This window comes from Mobula birostris, chromosome 4 (assembly GCF_030028105.1).
Source record: "Mobula birostris isolate sMobBir1 chromosome 4, sMobBir1.hap1, whole genome shotgun sequence".
NCBI classification, from domain to species: domain Eukaryota; kingdom Metazoa; phylum Chordata; class Chondrichthyes; order Myliobatiformes; family Myliobatidae; genus Mobula; species Mobula birostris.
Window position 1 is genome coordinate 74,352,804 of NC_092373.1, and position 13,889 is coordinate 74,366,692.

At 43.0% G+C, this 13,889-nt stretch overlaps 1 protein-coding gene across 3 annotated transcripts in view; it reads left to right on the plus strand.

The window, feature by feature from the left end:
* The first annotated feature begins 342 nt into the window (after positions 1-342).
* LOC140195949 (HEPACAM family member 2-like) overlaps positions 343-13,889 on the plus strand; it is a 33,119-nt gene continuing 19,572 nt past the window's right edge. For 2 of the 3 annotated variants that reach the window (XM_072254638.1, XM_072254641.1), the window contains exons 1-2: positions 343-431; positions 8,768-8,961. The gene's annotated coding sequence lies outside the window, so the exon portion shown is untranslated. Of the gene's footprint in view, positions 432-8,767; positions 8,962-9,543; positions 9,603-13,889 lie in introns of those variants that run through there. The other variant, XM_072254639.1, reaches the window with a different exon arrangement.

Consider the following 13,889-nt stretch of genomic DNA (forward strand, 5'->3'; position numbering starts at 1 on the left):
CCTGGGTAATAGAAAAATATCCATTTTGAGAGCAAAATCAAACAGATATTAACACACGGAGGGCATCAAAATGAGAGAGACCTGGATGACCCCTGCTCAGTAAAAACATATTTTGAGGTAAAAACTGCAACGTATGCAACAACAATCACTCACTAATATATCAAATGATTATAAGATCAGTTTCAGTGTACAATTTACTTATTATAAAATGGATTTTATATTCCAGGGATACGTTGGCGGGTTGCTGTAGAAATAGGAAATCTTTGCGGTCTCTTTAAACTACTTCCTGGGCGGACAAGGATTTAAAGGGCTGTTAGAAACAGTGCTCGATTCGGAAACACACTGGCAATTGGGTGAATGCGAGGAGATTGGCTCTCATTCCTGTAGAAGTGGGAAGCAGTCGCCTCGAACCCCGCCTGGACTGGAACAGAGTAAGTGCTCGGGCGGGATTCAGACTGACCGTCACTGGGTCGTTGTTCCATCTCCCGCTGCCAGGGTTTCGCAGAAGGAAAGTTTCAGTCTGGAATGGTCATTACTCGGTGGGTGGGCGGAGAGGGGATTCACGGCACTGTTGTTTCGTCAAAATCTACATATATGCAGAATGAGGAGAGGGCGAGGCATAGAAAAAATGTTAAGATGGTATTGAATACAGAGGAGGGAGGGACCGGGTAATAGACAAAAATCCATTTTATGAGCAAAATCAAGGAGATATTTTCTGAACTGATCAGTCCAGACGCTTAGAAAGTTTTCTCCACCCAGACCGACGTGCTGTCCCGAAACAGGAAAGCAACAGTAGGCACGCGCCGCAAAAACCTTCAGTCCACAAATAAAACATACAACATCGAAATTTGTAATTTATTGCAGGCCCTTCGGCCCACAATGCTGTGCCGACCATGTAACCTACTCTAAAGCCTGCCTAGAATTTCCCTAGCGCATAACACTTTATTTTTCTAAGCTCCCTGTACCCATTTAATAGGCACCTAAAAGACCCTATTGTATCCGCTTCTACCACCGCCGCCGGCAGTGCGTTCCACGCAACCACTACTCTGTGTGGAAAAACTTAGCCCTGACATCCCCTCGGTACCCATTTCCAAGGACCTTAAAACTGTGCGCCCTCGTGTTAGCCATTTCAGCTCTGGGAAAGAGCCTCTGGCTATCCACACGATCACTGCCCCTCATATTATACACCTAAACATTTAAATTTAAAACAAAAACTATAAATGTTGTAAATCGAAATAAAAAATTCGAATTGTAAGACTCAGCAGGTCAGGCAGCTTCTATAGGAAAGAATGTTCCCCATGCTTCAGTAGGGAATCGCAGAGTATCTATCGACTTCTCCAGTCCAAGCAGTTCAGCGGGAAAGGGAAACGTGCCGACGCGTAGCTCAGAGCTCAAATCGCACAATGGCGGCAGGGAAATTTAAATTCGGTCAATAATTTTGATGTACGAGTCAACATTAGTGACAAAGTGTACATGGTCAATTAGTGATATCACAACCAACGTGAATAGGCACGTCACTCGGAGACTTCACAATTCGTGAGCATCTACTGCCCAGTGGTACCCACAAATACCTTCGATTTAGCGACTCAGGTTTAAACAGGTGGTGGGGAAGCGGGGAGGTGTCGGGGGTTGTGATTGCCTCCAGATTCCAAGCAGTCTCCTGGCAGCAGGTCAAACATGGAAAATGAATGAACTTCCTTCTCATGACTACCAATCGCTGATGGATATAGTTTCAGGTTGAAGCCTTCCATCAGAACTTCTAACTTAAAGATGAATTACCGCCACCAACTGGACTGGAGTGTAGGGAAATGAAACCCCGACTAGTTCTTTATCAAAAGAAAACTAAGTTATCCCCAAAAGCCCTATAGATTGTAAATAATGAAAGACAATGTTGTGGAAAAAATGAATTTCCAAAACTTAGTTTTCATTGAAAAACTTTACTATCAACCCCCAAAGATAGTAGTGTATCCCGTATTTGTTATCGTTCAACCTTGTATACATTGTAAAACATTGTGTTCAACTGTTTCATAATGATGACAAAACCTACACACTCCAGAGTGATGTTTTCCAACAAGATATAAGAAATAGTTAAGCATAGTATGCCCAATTCAAAGTCGAGTCAATATAATTCTAATTCTTATTCTAACCCTTCTTATTCTAACCCCTTCTCCCTTCTATCCAACAGTTTTATGTATTTTGTAAAGCTGTCTCCCCTTTTGTCATTATCTTACAAGTCTTACTTTAATCCCCCAATTCTTAACCCACCAAACTCTTAGCTTCTGATTTGGTAGCTGGAAGGACTACATCCACAGTTGAACTTCTAACAGCATTTTTTTAGCCAAACAATTAGATTATGAAACAATTAACACACTCATTCCTCTCAAGACCACTAAGTGTGGGAACCCATAAAAGTAGATATGTAAAACAATACTTTGAATATGAAATAAAATTTGAAGAGCTTCAGGTAGTAAATCTGATCTTCTGCTTGAATGACCTCAACACTTCTTCACAGTGAACAACATTTATCAGAAGCAGGATAAGGGATGTAGAGGGAGTGGACTCACCACGTTGTCAGGAATTTGGCATCCATCCATAGTTGCCAACTAGAAGCCCTCAGAAGGCTTCTGGTTTCAAAATATTCTAACCTTACCGGTTACCTGTATGGTAATTGAGTACACCTCTGCTCTGTCACTCTGAGTATTTAGAGTATGTGTGAATTATGCTGTTCTTTGTTCAGTCCTTGAGCCAACACTTGATACTGTGAGCAACACGCGTTCAACAGCAACTTTGATGTGTGTTGCTTTAATTTCCAGCATCTGCAGAATTCCTCGTGTTTGCGACTTGATACTGTGTCTCTTTGGTAATCAAATTGCTGTGTTCCTTTTGAGTGTCTTTTTGCCCTTGGCTTTTTGCTTTTGTATTTTGGACCCATTTTATTTTAGAACTTTGGATTCAGCCTATTGTGTTTTTGGAGTTGTGCGCCGACTCATTTTTGACTTTCTTTCATTATACTGAACTACTCCTTGGCCTACTGATGTGGATTATTGCCTTTGTTTTGGAACTGTGCTGGAAAGCAAACTATCCAGTAAAGTACCTGTTTGAATATTCATTCTGACCTCCTGCATGATCTCTGCACCTGGATTCATTTCTCCCTCATTCCCTGGGGTACAGTGTTAGGGTTCAGTACTGTCATGCTGGAAGCTGCATTCAAGCCCAGCTAGGCCTGACGCCACATTGCTTCATGGGGTGATTTGAGGACACACTGAGGAGGGCAATTATGTATTCTGTAGCATTTAAAAAAGTGAGAGTTGACCTCCATGTGAAATACAAATGTTTACATAGTTGGAGCGATATTGTGTCATAATAATATAATTTCGAGATGTATGAGAAAAGAATTCCAGAACTTAGGCTCTTGATATCATAAAAGATGGATCACCTAAGACTAAAATGAGAAGAAATCTCTACCTTCAGTAGGGCTGAGCCTTGGAATGATCTACCTCAGTGACTGTGAAGGTCAGTCACTGCATTCAAACCAAACTGCATCAAATGTCTAGATATCAAAGGAATAAAGGGATATCGGTTTCAGGTACAAAGATGGTTTTTGAGGGAGCAAATCAGCTCTGAATTGTTGAATGGCAGAGCATTCTCCGGGGGCTGAATGATACACTCCTGCATTGATTTCTTAATCCCACATAGCAGAGACCAGCTATTTGTACAGCTACACCTTCACCTCACTAATATAGCTGTAGTAGATTGATGTGCCCATGATGGTATTGGTAGAGGTTACCAATGCATGGTCCTTATGGAGATAAAGTGCTGTAACAGCATTGGGACACTCTCCATTGTGCTGAGTGGGAATGTAGTCATGATAAATGTCTGGAAGTCCATGAGCTGATCTGGACCATCAGCAAAAGTGGACATATGATCTCCAAGATCTGTCCTCTCTTGGCCTAACATTGTGGAAATCATTTGCCCTATGAGCTCTGAGTTGCTGGAATACTTTCCTACAGAAAACCCATCCTGTGAAGACAGTATCTTCATGTTTGCCCCTCCAAATTGTTTACCATTTCCATTTTGAACCACCCATCTGTGTCATGGTCTGGTCCGTGAAGTCCAGATTCTGGTTCACGGTCCAGTCCATCGCTCCTTATTCCAAGTGTTCTGGTTTTCCCTTTTTCTGTTGGGTGCTCTAATTGAGGCAGCTGATTCACATTTTGGGCTGGCTGCATAAATAGCTCCTTGGTTCAGCTTTGGTTGCTGGATTGTTCCTGTCCAAACCCCCTGACGGAATCCCTTCTCTGCCCCTTCCTCCTCAAGCCTTGCCTTGCAATCAGTGTCTGGAGCCATGCCCTGCAACCTGTGTCAAGTTCAACCACCGGAGTGAGACTGGAGCCTTGCTGTGTCAAGATAAGGAACTGTCTATCTTTGAGTTGTGAACTGTCTCTGTGTCCACGCCTTCGCTGGGTAGGTCCGGCCGTTTGCCGCTACCTAGTGTTGGGAACCATCTCATTGAGTTCAGCATTCTGTATAGAGCCCCGGCCCCAAGTCCTGTTCCCAAGGAGAGGTCCTGGCTCTGTGTTCCGTGTACAAGTCCCGGCCCTAATTCTTGTTCCCAAGGAGGGGTCCTGGCTCTGTGTTCCTGTCTCCCAAGTCCAAGGTTCCATGTTCCCATGCTCTAGACCAAGGCTCTCTGTCCTGCATTCCTGTCGTCCCAAGTTCAAGGTTCCGAGGTTCCTGTCGTCTGAAGTCCAAGGCTCGGCTGTTCCTGAGTACCAAGTCAAGGCTTCGTGTTCTCGTCATGTCCATGTGCTTTGTCCTGTGCTGGAGTTCCCTCATCCTGTACTGGAGTTCCCTCATATTGCCCAGGATACTCTTGTTCTGTCCTGTAGCCTCACCTAGTCCTGTCTCCCAAGAGCACATCATGTCTTCGCCTAGTTCCGGAGTCCAAGCCTGAGTCAAGACCCAGGTTCTGGGTCCTTGTCCAGTCTCTGGCTTGAAGTCCGACCCCAAGCCTCGTCATGTCCTCGCCTCGAGGACCCCAAGCCTCGCCATGTCCTCGCCTCAAGGAGCCCAAGCCATGGAGAACCCAAGCCTTGAGGAACCCAAGCCATGTCCAGTCCTGTAGCCATGTCATGTCCTTGCCTGGTTCCGGGGTCCGAGCCCAAGTCAAGACCCAGGTTCTGGGTCCTTGTCCAGTCTCTGGCTCGGAGTCCAAGCCCAATCTCTCAGTTTCTTGTTCCTTGTCCTGGTTCCACTTTCCTAGCCAAAGTCCTAGCCCAAGTCTGTGTTCTTGTCCCAGCTCTCTAGTCAAGTCCTGTTCCTAGTACTTCAGTGTCTGTGTCTTGCATTTGGGTCTGCTCACAGTGCCCCATTATGACAATCTGTTTCCAATTGTGTCTTAGTGGCAATGGTAATGTCAAAGTGCCAGAGTGCCCAGGCTATGAGGACAAGCAATGTTCGGATCCCTCACTTCCGGGAGAGCCTTGAAGGTCTCCCTGAGACTTCACAGTTAAATATTTTATCTTTTTACAGCATTTAACAGCAAAATAGATGGCAATATCACTTGTGTCCTCAGCTATTCAGAGCTTAGTGTATTGGTCTTCAATATATATCATTACCTGGTTATGGTGGTTTCTCAGCTACCAATTTTCTACATTTTTCCATTTCTATATATATTTTTGCCTAATACTGTAATAGTCATAGGAAGGTACAGTCTGTGAACAGGCACTTTGGCCCACCAAATCCACATTAACCATCAACCAGCCCTTTAAAAATAATCCTAAATAATCCTATTTATACAATTCACCCCTCATTCTCATCTACCATTTCCCTTCTCTTCCCTAAACTACCCCCTCACCCAAACACCCTGGACTCAGCCAGTCTTTTACACACTATGGGAAATTCACCATATAACCTACTGATCTGCTTGCATTTGGGATATGGGGAGGAAAACAGAGCACTTGAGATCAGGATTGAACCAAGTGCTCAGGGGAGCTGTGAGGCAGCAGCTTACTAGCTTTCAACAATGTTATCAAGAACAGATCATCTGTTTTTATTTGCACTTCCCTCGGTGAAAACTAACAAGCTGCCTTTTAAATGATGAAGATGATGACATAAACATGCTTTACTTACACTCATGTGGCTAGTATTTGCTGGAAACCCAGTACTGAGTATTGAAAAACATCAACACGAGGAATTCTGCAGATGCTGGAATTTCAAGCAACACACATCAAAGTTGCTAGTGAACGCAGCAGACCAAGCAGCATCTCTAGGAAGAGATACAGTCGACGTTTCGGGCCGAGACCCTTCGTCAGAGACAGTAAACATCAACATCTTCAAACTTGCTTCAGGTAACATGTACAAACTGAGGAATTCTTGAAACTTTAAGACATATTGTGCATTATTCAGATGCATTGAGAAAATGCTGACCTGCTGATAATTCTGAATTTCTTTTCTGTGACAATGTACCCAACACCATTGTCAGACAACTCATGTGCTGGGTGTAAATGCCAAGCATCTCTCACTTTAACACACTGTAGCTGTGAAGAAGTTTGCTGATCTTGTTTTATTTTTTCTCTCTCATTGGTTCTACTTGACTTCTGAACATTTCCAGTATTTCTATTTTATTTTATGGCATTCAGAAATGAACGCTAACCAATTTTTATTCAATAAGTTAGCTGTGGGCAGTATACCTCAGTGACAAAACATGTTCTCTGCCCCTGTTCGGGTAGCTGGACACAATTTCTTTCTATTCACTCACAGTAACCACTGTCTTCTGCAGCAATATTTTTTTTCTCTGAGAATCTATCAAATTCAGACACATGATCCTGTCACTGCCAAGAGTACAATCGGAGAAGAGGGTTGGAGCAGGGATTGTACTTCAACCAATCTTGATGATCATTGTGCCAGTGGGTCTTTGACCAGCAGGTGTCTTGTCCAGATTGAGGCTCATTTCTAGTGCCCAGCCTGGCATCAGGTGGAGCTCAGCCCAACATGCATGGGAAAATGGTCCATTGCTGGCTAGCTCCAGGGTGTAGTGAATATAGCCCTTGAAATTTCAGTACCACTTACACATTACTCCGTGTACTATGGTGCTTCCAGGTAAACTCGTTGATCATGGTTTACAATCCTAGATTATCAGTATCTACAGTACTTTACTTTTGAATTTAAGTTTATTTTCCAGTTTTCCATTTAGTTTTGGTGTGCAGAGGGGCTTTGTATGCCAGACCTGGTACTCTCACTAATGCTGCTGCAGGACAAACCGTGATGTTCCCCATAGAGTACCAAAGCAATGAAGATCAGTACGATGTTACCTTTAGATTAACATTTCCACAGCTCTTTAAAATTTTAGTATGGAAATCCAATAATCCAGACAATCTGCATATTGTACATCCACAATATAAACACAGAGCTACAATCAAAAATGGAATATGATATTCAATCAAATATGATATACAAGTCAGTGACAGTGGAGAGTATCAAATACGAACTGACTGCTATGGGGTAGAACTGAAAAACCATGATCAAAGTTATTTCACGATTCAAGTCTTTAGTAAGTATTTATTCCTTGTACTTTTTATAGTTCCAGCATCTTTAGGAAGTTAAGTATTTTCAAGTTCCAGTCCTTGGTCGAGGTCAACTATATGAAGAGAAGAAGTGAGCTGTGTGATGGCCCTTGACAGCAGGAAAGCATTTCACTAAATGTGACCTTAAAGAGTCTGAATAATATCAAAGTCGATGGCTGTCAATGGAGAAATTCTCCTAATGATTGGGATTATTTTAGATGTTGGCGGTCCATCATTTAGTCCTAGAAAATCACTGTGTCAATTCCTCAGACTGTGTCCGAGGCCCAGCTACCTACCCTCAATCGAGTCAGAAATGCGGAGGTTTACAGCTCATTGAGTAATATTAAATTCGATACTGAACTTCTGAGAGAACGTTGCAATCTTTGCCTTCAGGGTGCAGGATGTAGCGAGATGTTACTCACCCAGGCTACTGTGATAGCATGTGAAACCACAATCTGTGCCACAAGAAGGGCAAAGGCAGCAGAGACGTAGAATGGTCACTGCCTACAGGTTCCCTTTCAGTGAACACAGCTGCCTGATCTAGAAATGTATCACAAGTCCTTCACTGATCCTGGGACTGAAGCCTGGAGCTCTAAATGTGTCAGTTGTCTGAAAGTATCTTTGCCACAGGTAGCTCGCCAACATCTTTGATGGCCTTTAGGGATGGGCAGTAAATAATATACATTTAAAAATTCTATTCGATTAATTTAAAGTTTCTACCTGAAGTTGAAAATGTATCAGTGATGGTCTGCCCGCTGTTTAGAAACAGGACAGTTTTAAGGGAAAAAAAAAGTAAACCATAAAGAGTTAAATGTCGCGAGGGGATTTCCGCGGAACAGTAGAGTAAGTGAGTGAGTGAAATGAACACGTGAACACAGACTGATTTCTGTTACCTGTCATTCAGACCGCCAGGTGAAAGTCAAATCCAGCTGCAGTCTACAACCTGCCCCATGTCTCTTTGAGGAGTAAATATTCACAGTACGGTTTTACTCCGGTGACACAAAGAATTTGGCAGCATTGGTGCATAACTAACTATTGATAAATGAACTTATCGATTATTAATAACTATTGATAAATGAACAGATTCGTGGAATAAAAACTGCAATGTATGCAGCGAAGAATAGCCACTAATGTAATTAAATAATTACAAGATCAATTTCAGTGTAGAATTTGTTTAATACAACATGGATTTTATATTCCAGGGATACCTAGGCGGGCTGCGGAAGAGATAAAGGAGTTTTCGCGCCCTTTTGAAACCATTTCCTGGATTGCAACAGCTATTGGAAGCAGCGCTCGATCCGCAGACACACTGGGATTTCCGTGAACCGAAGAGATTTTCTCTCATTCCTGCAGACGAGGGAGACAGTTTCTCGATCTCAACCTGGACTGGAACAGAGTAAGTGCTGGTGATGGATTCAGACTGGCCGTTACTGGCCATCTCCCGCTGACAGGGCTTCCCAAAGGGAAGTTTTAGTCCCGCACTGTCGTCCTTTGTCCGGGTTCACGGCATTGTTGTTTCGGCAAAATTTACCTATGTGCAGAATGAGGTGAGAATGGAATAGAAAATGTTAAGATGTTAATGAATTGAGAGGCGAGGGTGACCGGGGTAATGGAAAAATATCCATTTTGAGAGCAAAATCAAACGGATATTAAGACACGAAGTGGCAACAAAATGATAGAGACAAGCTTGACCCCTGCTCAGAAGCAAACATATTTTTGAGGTAAAAACTGCAGCGTATGCAACAACGATCACTCACTAACGTAATCAGATAATTATAAGATCAGTTTCAGTGTACAATTTACTTATTACAAAATGGATTTTATAGTCCAGGGATACGCTGGCGGGTTGTGGTAGAAATAGGAAATCTTCGCGGTCTTTTTTAAACTACTTCCTGGGCGGACAAGGATTTAATGGGCTGTTGGAAACAGTGCTCGATTCGGAAACACACTGGGAATTGGGTGAATGCGAGGAGATTGGCTCTCATTCCTGTAGAAGTGGGAAGCAGTCCCCTCGAACCCCGCCTGGACTGGAACAGAGTAAGTGCTCGGGCTGGATTCAGACTGACCGTCACTGGGTCGTTGTTCCATCTCCCGCTGCCAGGGTTTCGCAGAAGGAAAGTTTCAGTGCGGAATGGTCATTACTCGGTGCGTGGGCCGAGAGGGGATTCACGGCACTCACAACACGCTGGAGGAACTCAGCAGGTCGGGCAGCATCCACATGATCACTGCCCCTCATCTTATACAACTAAACATTTAAATTTAAAACAAAAACCATAAATGTTGTGAATCGAAAATAAAAATTCAAATGGTAAGACGTAGCAGGTCAGGCAGCTTCCTATAGGAAAGAATATTCCCCACACTTCAGTAGAAAATCGCAGGGTATCTACCCACTTCTCTGGTTCAAGCCGTTTAGCGGGAAATGAAAACGTATGCCGACGCGTAGCTCGGAGCCCAAATCGCACAAAGGCGGCGGGGAAATTTAAATTCGGTCAATAATCTTGGCAAAAACATTGTTTGACCCAGCTTACCTATTAAGTAAGCCCTTAATTGAAAGTAACAAAAGAAAGTATTATTAGATATTTTATATTTATCCTTTAATTGTTCAAATGACATCAATATACCTCGCTCAAAACAGTCTCCTATAAATTTAATCCCTTTTTGGTACCAATTATATAAAAGTTGATTATCCATTGTAAAAGGAATAAGTCTGTTTTGGAACAAAGGTCTCCTTGCTAATAGAGATTTCTGTGTTTCCTTATCAACATTTATCTTATGCCATAGATCAATCAAATGTGTTAATATAGGAGATTCTTTCTTTTCCAGTATCCATTTAGATTCCCATTTATATATAAAATCTTCAGGTTTATTTTCTCCTATCTTGTCTAGTTCTATTTTAATCCATGCTGGTTTTTGATCATCGAAAAAAGATGCAATAAATCTAAGTTGATTTGCTTTATAGTAGTTTTTAAAGTTTGGAAATTGAAATTTTAATTCAAAAAGGGAAAATTAAAAAATTTATTTCTTGTATGTATAATTTGATTCAAGAACAGACAATTAAACAAGGAATCCATAAGTCAAAGCAAAAATGGGAAACAGATCTGAATATTAATATTGATGAAACAAATTGGTCAAGACTTTGTCTTGACAGTATGACAAATACAATAAATGTTCGACTTAGATTAGTACAATATAATTTTTTACACCAATTATATATTACACCACAAAAAATAAATAGATTAAATTCAAATCTATCTGATAAATGTTTTCGGTGTAATCAAGAAATTGGTACTTTTTTACATTCTACTTGGTATGTTTTAAAATTCAACCCTTTTGGATAAACTTAAGAGTCTTATTGGAACAAATTACTGGAATTCAACTTCCACATAACCCTGTATTATTTCTATTAGGTGATATTGAAAGGATAAAACTGAAACTTAAATTGAATAAATATCAGAAAGAATTTATAAAAATTGCATTGGCAGTAGCTAAGAAGACTATAGCAGTTACTTGGAAATCTGATTCGTAATTAAGTATGGATCATTGGAATAATGAAATGGCTAGTTCTATTCCACTTGAAAAAATTACTTATAATTTAAGAGATAAATATGTAACATTTCTGAATATTTGGCGCCCTTATTTACAAAAGATAGGATGGCATATTTAAGTGCTCCGATAAAGATTTTGGTTACTTGGGGAAAGTAACGAATAATTATACCAAATTTATTTTGAATCCCATGGAGCATGTGGAAACCTTCCAATAACCAGGCGGTTCTTTTCTTTTTTTTCTCTTTCTTTCTTTTTAGGTTGGACTATATATGGGGGGGGGAGGGTTAAGGGGAGGGGGGGGTGGGTAGATTTTATCTTTTCATGTATTCTTTTTGAAAATTTAATAAAAATTATATTTAAAAAAAACAATCTTGAAGTACGAGTCAATATTAGTGACAAAGTGTACATGGTCAATTAGTGATATCACAACCAACGTGAATAGGCATCTAATCGAACTTGTACACAGCGACACACATCAAAGTTGCTGGTGAACGCAGCAGGCCAGGCAGCATCTCTAGGAAGAGGTACAGTCGACGTTTCAGGCCGAGACCCTTCGTCAGGACTAACCTGACGCGTTCACCAGCAACTTTGATGTGTGTTGCTTGAATTTCCAGCATCTGCAGAATTCCTGTTTGCGTTGTACACAGCGGTCACTCGGAGCCTCTTCCGTCACAATTCGTGAGCATCTACAGCCCGGTGGTATCTATAAATACCTTCGATTTAGCGACTCAGGTTTAAACAGGTGGTGGGGAGGAGTGGGGGGGGGTGTCGGGGGGGCGTGATTGACTCCAGATTCCAAGCAGTCTCCTGGCAGCAGGTCAAACATGGGAAATGAATAAAATTCCTTCTCATAACTGACAATCGCTGATGGATATAATTTCAGGTTGAAACCTTCCATCAGAACTTCTAATTTAAAGATGCATTACCGCCACCAACTGGACTGGAGTGCAGTTGTAGAGAGTTGAGAAGCGAAGCCCCAACTAGTTCTTTATCAAATGAAAACTAAGTTAACCCCAAAAGCCCTATAGATTGGAAATAGTGAAAGAAAATATTGTGAAATAAATTAATTTCCAAAACTTTTCAATTTTTCAATGAAAACTATCAACCCCCAAAGATAGTAGTGTATCCAGTATTTGTTTTCGTTCAACCTTGTATACATTGTAAAACATTGTGTTCAACTGTTTCATAATGATGACAAAACCTACACAGCCCAGAGTGATGTTTTCCAACAAGTTATAAGGATTAGTTAAGCATAGTATGCCCAATTCAAAATCGAGTCAATATAATTCTCTCCCTTTTTGTTCTACCCCCTTCTCCCATCTACCTAACAGTTTTATGTATTTTGTAAAGCTGTCTCCCCTTATGTCATTACCAGATCGGGGTCTCTTTAAATTTACTTTGTTTAGGTTACGATCCTGACCGTTGACTCCCTGTTTCCCTTTGGCTCCCTGTTTTCCCGTGTCCCTTGGCCTTGGTGATTAAAGGCAATTTACTCTCGGCTGAACCGGTAGCTTATAGTCTCCGGCTTTTAGCTGTTTGGCACGGGAGCATTTGCAAAGTCACCAAAGGTATGGCGTGCCAATGTCATCTGGCCAGAGCAAGCCTAGTCTCTGCCCGAAGCGAGTGCCGGTAACTCGCCTTTCCTCACCAGAGCAACCCTGTCAAGTTACCAAGTTGCCTGCAAAGTTTCCTCACCAAGGTGGGTCCGTCAGTTAACCCGCCGGAGGGAATCAAGAACCGTTGTCTACTGTTCCCAGGCCGAGTCAAGAGCTCGCCACTACCCGGAGGTTCCAAGTCAAGTCCGGGCCCTGGCGGCATCCATGTACCGAGTCAAGTCCCGGCCCTGGCGGCATCCATGTACCGAGTCAAGTCCCGGCCCTGGCGGCATCCATGTACCGAGTCAAGTCCCGGCCCTGGCGGCACCCACGTACCGAGTCAAGTCCCAGCCCTGGCGGCATCCACGTTCCGAGTCAAGTCCCGGTCCTGGCAATCTGTGATTCCTGTACTACCCCCCCTGTCTGAATCCCTTCTCTGCCCCTCTCGCCTCTAGCCCTCGTCTGCAGCCCTCGCCTGCACCTCAGTCTAGTTCTATCGCCGGAGCTAGATAAGTACCGTCTGATGTTCTTTCGCGTTGGTCTTGTCTTATCCTTGCCTCCGTGGAGTAAGTCAGGCCGTCTTGCCGTTGCCCCGCGGGGGATCATGTCTTTTCTTGTCTTGTCCTCGCCTCCGTGGGGTAAGTCAGGCCGTCTTGCCGTTGCCCCATGGGGGGGGGGGTCATGTCTTGCCGTATCTTGTCCTCCCCTCCGTGGGGTAAGTCAGGCTGTCTTGCTGTCGCCCCGTGGGGGTTCATGAGTCCCGGCCTTATGTCCTGTACCCAAGGAAAGGTCCTGGCTCTCTGTTCTGTGTGTGAGTCCCGGCCCTATGTCCTGTACCCAAGGTGGGGTCCCGACTCAGTGTTCTGTGTATGTGTCCATGGTTCCATGTACCTGCTCTCCTGAGACCGAGGCTCTGTTTTTTCCATGTTCCTCCTCTCTCTAGCCCATGTTATGTCCATGCCTGGTTCTGGGATCCAAGTCCAAGGCAAGACCCAGGTACTGGGTCCTTGCCCAGACCCTGGCTCAGAGTCCATACCGTAGCATCTTCATGTCGCCCCTAGTTTTGGGATCCGATTCCGAGTCCTAGTCCAGACCCTTAATCCCAGCCTAGTCGTAGTCCTGAGTCCTTGTCCGGTTCGCTATTCCTGCTCCTGCCTTGCTCTCCTGGTATCGAACAATAAAC